The sequence below is a fragment of the Salvia hispanica genome, chromosome 6 (genome assembly GCF_023119035.1).
Source record: "Salvia hispanica cultivar TCC Black 2014 chromosome 6, UniMelb_Shisp_WGS_1.0, whole genome shotgun sequence".
Lineage (NCBI taxonomy): Eukaryota > Viridiplantae > Streptophyta > Magnoliopsida > Lamiales > Lamiaceae > Salvia > Salvia hispanica.
The window spans coordinates 15505549-15512079 of NC_062970.1; the positions used below are offsets into that span (position 1 = coordinate 15505549).

The following is a 6531-nucleotide window of genomic DNA, read 5'->3' on the forward strand; positions in this document are numbered from 1 at the left end:
CTCAACTAAATCAACGCCATTCTCTACTATCAAATCTCACCAAATCTTCCAAATCTTAATTTATTTAATTATTGGATATTATTTTGGCACTCTATAAATACATGTGAGAAACCTAACCCTAGCACTACAGAAAACCGCCCCCCACTCCCAAAAATCTCGACATCTCTCTTTCTCCCACTCTCTCAAATTTCTCTTCTACTTTCTCTATTAATTCTTCATCTTTTGGAGAAGAATTGAAGCTGCAATTCAAGAATTCATTGAAGAATCAAGATTCTACTTGTTTCTACCGTTTGTTTTTGCAAGAAAAGGTACTTCTATTATTAATCTTCTCTTCCTCTACCGATTAATCGGTATTTCTGAGACCACATGCATTTAGAACGAGTGAAGGGGAAATTAATCGGTGAAATTGGATGCATGTGTGTGTGTGTGTGTGTCCGAGAGTGTGTGTGTGTATGTGCATGCCTCGGTAGGCGTGCACATGTGTGTGGTGTGTGTGCGTGTGTTGTGTGGAGAAAAACACTCATGTGTGACACGAATGGATGATAAATCTGGAGTTGTTGTGTGATAAAAACGATATGATAATCGTACTTTGATTCTGATTGTTGATTTTGAAAATAATCGAAGGGAAAAGGGAAACGTGAGATCATGCATAATTTTAATCCATGATTTGAGACTTATTTGAAAAATATGAACTAAAGGTGATAGTTCGCGTTCCCGGTGGGATATCAAGAAGAAGTGCATTTTTGTTGAACTCGAAAGAAATCGAGGTGGGCTTTATTCTAAACTCTCTTCTATGTGCAAATTATGATGTTGGAGAAATAAGGGTGGATTAAACTGTTATGCCATGCCTATGAATTATTTTGGATATTGTGAGTGCCTGATGCCTAGATTGTGAGTACGCTCCATTAGGCTACAGTGGCTATGATTAAACGAATTCGGGTCTGAGTATGGGCCGCAAACCCTACCAGGCTGTGTACATGGTGGGATCGGGAGCCGTCCTTGCTAGTCGGCCGGTCTCGTGGGCGAAAAGTGTGGCCACACTTTCGTCGCACTATGAAATGTTGATTGATGAGAAAATGGGAGGTATTATTTGACTGACCAGTCCATGATATATTTTTGTGATACTCGATGCTTATCTTTAATTAAATGCAAAACCTCGAGTTCACTATGGTAAGGGTGGCATAACTATAAAATGTTTTGGCATGAGTTCACTGAGTATGTTTAAAATACTCAGCCCTGCATGTGTTTTCCCTATGTGCAGGTTGAGCGGCGATGGGCGGTCGGTGGTGTTGAGAAGATTGATTCGAATAAAATGGATGTTTGAAACTATAAGTGTAGTCGTGTCTTCATACATGGCTCCGCTTTCTCTTGATATGCTTCCGCTGAATATTTTTGGAAAACTTATTATTTTTGGTTATGGTGAACTTAATTCTTTGTTTTGGAATGAGGGGAATTATTGCGTTTTGTTGGAATTATGCTAAACCTTTGACTTTTGAGCCTAATCTATTAAGTCTTGATTCTCGTAAGTTAGCCGTTGACTTATTGCCTTGATCTTCATTAATTGCTAGGGTAAATCTCTTTAATTGAAACCCTAGTCTCTGTTCTTGTTATTTTTAAGTTCGCCTAAGTAGCAGTCGTCGCATTTATTATACCCTAGAAATGCCGGGCTGTTACACCCGAACCCGGCTCGGGAGGGAGCGGCGGCTCTACTCCTACTCCTCCTCCTCCTACTCGTGGTGTCCGCACCCCATACACTCCTCCCGAGATGGATCAGTTATTCAAAGCCTACTTGGCAGTCTCCGAAGATTCAGATGTTGGCACGAACCAGAGCGGGGATAGGTTTTGGTGGCGCGTCACTCGTCGGTACAATGAAAACTGGCCTGATGGAACTACCATTTTCAGAGCCAACGACGAAATCTGAAAGTTCCAGGGTATTACCTCTAGGAAGAGCGGTCGGCTAGGAGCAGCAAGAGCGAGCTCGACATCATCTGTAACGACCGCCCTTCTAGGGTATAATAAATGCAGCGATCGCGACCTAGGCGGACTTAAATGCAACAAGAACATAGGCTAGGGTTTCATAAAAAGGGTTTGACCAAAGTAATTAATGAACTATTAAAACAATAAGACAATGGCTTAACAAAGAAACCAATGATGAATAGATATCATAATTTGTGCTCAAAAGACAAGGGTTTAATATAATCCAAAATACATCATATCTCAATATTCTAATCCAAATGGAATAAGTTCAAACTCAATCAAACGATAAGTTCATGTTTCAGCGGAAGCAACCAAGAGAAAAGTGAAGTCATGTATGAAGACACGGCTCCACTCGATGTTTCAAAATGATCATATTATTATTCAATTTACTTGCTCAACATCGCCAACCGCTCGTCGCCGCTCAACCTGCACATAGGAAAAACACATGCAGGGCTAAGTACTTTAACATACTCAGTGGACTCATGCCAAAACATTTTAATAGATATGCCATCCTTACCATAGCTCAAGTTTACAGTTATAAAAGAATTTCATCGAGTATCACAAAATAATTTCATAGACTGGCCAGTCAAACAATTCCTCCCATTTTCTCAATAATCAACAATTTCATAGTGCGACGAAAGTGTGGCCACACTATTCGCCCACGAGACCGGCCGACTAGCAAGGACGGCTCCCGATCCCAACTGTGTACACTAGCCTGGTAGGGTTTGCGGCCCTACTCAGACTCAAATTCGTTTATATAGCCCTATAGCCTAATGGAGCGGACTCACAAACTAGGCATCAAGCACACAACATAATCAAAACAATCACAGGCATGGCATAACATTTTAATCCACCCTTATAACACCATAATCAATATTTTGGTAATAACAGAGTTTAGTAAATAAAGCCCACCTCGACTCCTTAGATCACAGGTACACTCTTCCTCTTGCTATCACGCCGAGAGCGCGAGTTATCACCTTTAAATTATGTGTATCACGAGTAAGTCTCAATCATCTACTCAAAAACACCGATTAATCGGTTGGATGAGAAAAGATTAATATAAAAATACCTTTTTCAATAGAACGAACAGTAGAACAAAGTAGTATCCTTAATTCTTCAACAATTCTTGAGTTTCAACTTCAATTCTTTTTAAAGAATGAAGAGATCTTGAATAAAATAGAAAACAAGTTGAAGGAGAGTGGAGGAAGTGGGAGGCGTGAATTTGAGAGAGAGAGAGAGGGGGCGGTTTTTTTTTATTTAGGTTTAGGGTTTCACTCTTATTTATAGAGTGCAAGATATAATCACATAATTAAATAAATAAAAATATTTGAGGAGATATGGGGAGGAGAGTGGCGTTAATTTTTGAGAGAAGATAGGGTAAGGTTTGAATTTTATGCTATTAATTAGCATATGATTTAATTTGGATATTTTACGGAGTAGAATAAAATATTACAGAGCAGAATAAGAATAATAATCATCCCAAATACTTAGGAAAGTGGCGTTAATATTGATTCCTCCACAAGAAATAAATTTCAAATCTTGATTAAAATAGGATATGGCAAGATCTCCTTAGATATGGTAAGATAAGCTAGGATATTTGAATTTCTTCATGGAAGAGAATAAATAAGGGATCAAATAATATAATAAAATAATTACTTCTCCCATAAATAGGAGATTTTTGAAAATCTCCTTCGAATAAACATGGGTATCGATTTTTCTCATGGAAGAATAAGAAATAATTGGACTTTGGATTTAATTTGGATAATTATCCCAAGCAATAATTAAATCCAAGAAAAATAGGATTCCTCTCCAATAAATCATGGGGGTCGAAAATTCCAAATAAATGTGTATGATATTTATGAAAATCCTATTTAATCTCACTCATCCCTTAGGAAATAATTCGTCACGATATATCCTACCCCGCATCAAAATATTTACACAATCACATCAAAATTTCCAATCTTTACCATTCTCACTTCATATTCTCAACGCATTGACTTTCCAACGGCCACGTCATATATTCCACATCTTTGACTATTCAACAGCCACGTCATAAACTTAACATATTTGACTATTCAATCAATCACAACTCCAAATCGTAATTAGGTCACAGAGAAAACATGCAATTAACTCACTCATCATTTAATCCACATACTCTTAGCATTAAATGCATTTAATGCAAAAATTTTATGTCTCGAAAATTAGGGTTCGAAAAAGTGGGGCGTTACATTATCACTGCCGCCTTGGTGACCTACCAATCCATGATTTACAAACCGTTTAAGTACCTCAGCTCTTGGTAGGAGGTGCACCATCATCAGAAGTATAAGGGTGGCGTAATATCCTCCTCCAATAAACGGTCAAGGTCGGTATCCCTATCCGACGCCGACGAGGATGAGGTGGCTAGTCAGCCTGCCACAACTAACTTGGGTAGCCCCGACGCCGGCCCGAGCAGTTCCCAACACCGGTCGCATGAAAGGAAGAAGGCGATGGCCAACCGCCGTCACGCCGCGACATCATCCGCACCGCTCCCTTTGTGCCACCTCAACCCCCCACCAACTCGTTGTGGACCATCTTAGCTCAACTCAATATGGCCGATAGGTCTTGAATGACTCCCGATCAACTTGATTTACATGTTGAAAAGATACGCGGTCTCCGAAGAACATTGGGGATAGAGGACTCATCTTCCATGGGGGTATTTTTTAGCCTTTAATTATGTAATTTTTAATTTATAGGATATTTATTATGTATTTTTTTTATTTTTTAGGATTTTAATTATGTATTTTTATTTTTTAGGATTTTAATTATGTAATTTTTATTTTTTAGGATTTAATTATGTAATTTTTGTATTTTAATGTATTTTTATATTGTAGAAATATTTTTAGTAATTGAAGTATTTAAATTAAATAGTGGGATGGTGGGACCCTTGAGCTTGTCCTTGCGGAAGAGCATGGATGTGGGTGTTGTGCTCTTGCCTAAAAACAGGGAGCAAAAAATGAATAAAATGGCCCACATCCGTGCTCTTTGGCAAGAGCACGGATGTAGATGTGAGATGCTCGGATTTTGCACTGTTTTAAGACCATTATTTGGTCCGTTTTTTATGTCAAAGTCACTCTATATGTCCAATAATTGCATACTTTATAAATTTTGATATTTTGACGTGTTTTGTGAGAAATGTGCATATTTGAGCCGAAAAAGGGAGTCAAAACGCAAAGTCTGGAAATCTGGAGTTCAAACGGCGACTGCCGCAAGGCGTACCGGCGACCGCTGGCGCCCAGCGGTCAGTGTTATGTAGCGGCCCACCTCGGAAATTTACGCTTGGAAATGAGTCTCGCCCAGCGACCGCCGGAGGTCATGCGGTGGCCCGCCGCCGAAGGTATCGAGACTCTGGACTGCAACGCGGCGACCGCCGGCCAATGTGCGGCGGCCCGCCGGAGAAAGGCGGCAAATCCGAATTGCCCTAGATCTCTCCATGATTTACCATATTTTGAAGATCTTTTCCTTCTACAATGAGGATTGACTTTCCCCTATAAATAGGACCTCAAGCTTCATCAAATTAGAGCTTCTTTTTGCAACAAAAAATCCCAGAGATTAAAAGTTAGAGTACGTCAATGTGCAAGGAGTTGAAGAAAGATTTCAAGAACATCAAGAATGACAAGGATTCAACCTATGAGTTTTATTTGCTTTAGTTTTATGTTCAAATTGTCTTCCCTTCAATCTATGTGTTTAGCTTATTTCATTATGTGTAACTAAACTCATAGGATTCTAGGGATGTGTTAGTAATGACTTTGGTTATACAATTCCAGTTTTCTATTTAATATCTGTTTGTTTTTACTTTGATTCTTCCCTAAGTATTCGTGATGCTACATGATTGAGTGACACAATTATGTATGATTTAATATAACTTGCTTCATAACTGTGAGAGAGTTCTAGCGAGTTAGGTTCACTTAGTAGACGCTACAGTTAGCTTCCCTTAAAACGGCACCGTTAATTGAGAGTGAGGACTATTCAAGGTTCTTAGGAGCTTTTTGGAGTTACGTGTTAGGATTGACAACCCTAATATTGTAATCAACATTTGTATCGCATAAGCATAAGCTGGTGACTCAAAATAATAACTGTGCTAGGATATTGTAGTTTGGAATTTGTATAACCATAACAGTGAATGCACATCCCTAGAATTCCCCTTATCTCTATAGTTTATCTATGTTTTTTATTTGCATCTAGTTGTTATTTGCTTTCAAATATTTTCAGCTTTCAAAAGTTTTCAAAATCTCTCGGTTCTCCAGATAGTAATTGAGTTTTAGTAGAGGATAGACACTTTATGTTTGTTTTCCCCGTGTTCGATATCCGGTACTGACCTTTAGCTATACTATATATACTCTGTATACATGCAGGTATATTTAGTACTAAAAAATAGTGCATCAAGATGCTCTAGTGGGACTGATGAAGTCAAATAAATGTGGCAAGAGCACGGATATGGATGCTCTAATGGGACTGATGGAGTCAAATGAATGCATAGAGATTGGTGTATATTTTAAATATTTAATCTATGCACAT

The 6531-nt window shown here is 38.6% G+C and overlaps 1 long non-coding RNA gene across 1 annotated transcript; it reads left to right on the top strand.

The window, feature by feature from the left end:
• The first annotated feature begins 276 nt into the window (after nucleotides 1-276).
• Nucleotides 277-1293, top strand: LOC125193868. Its single transcript, XR_007171651.1, has 3 exons — nucleotides 277-308; nucleotides 699-767; nucleotides 1262-1293. It is a non-coding gene; the product is annotated as an uncharacterized LOC125193868 (long non-coding RNA).
• The last annotated feature ends 5238 nt before the right edge of the window (nucleotides 1294-6531 follow it).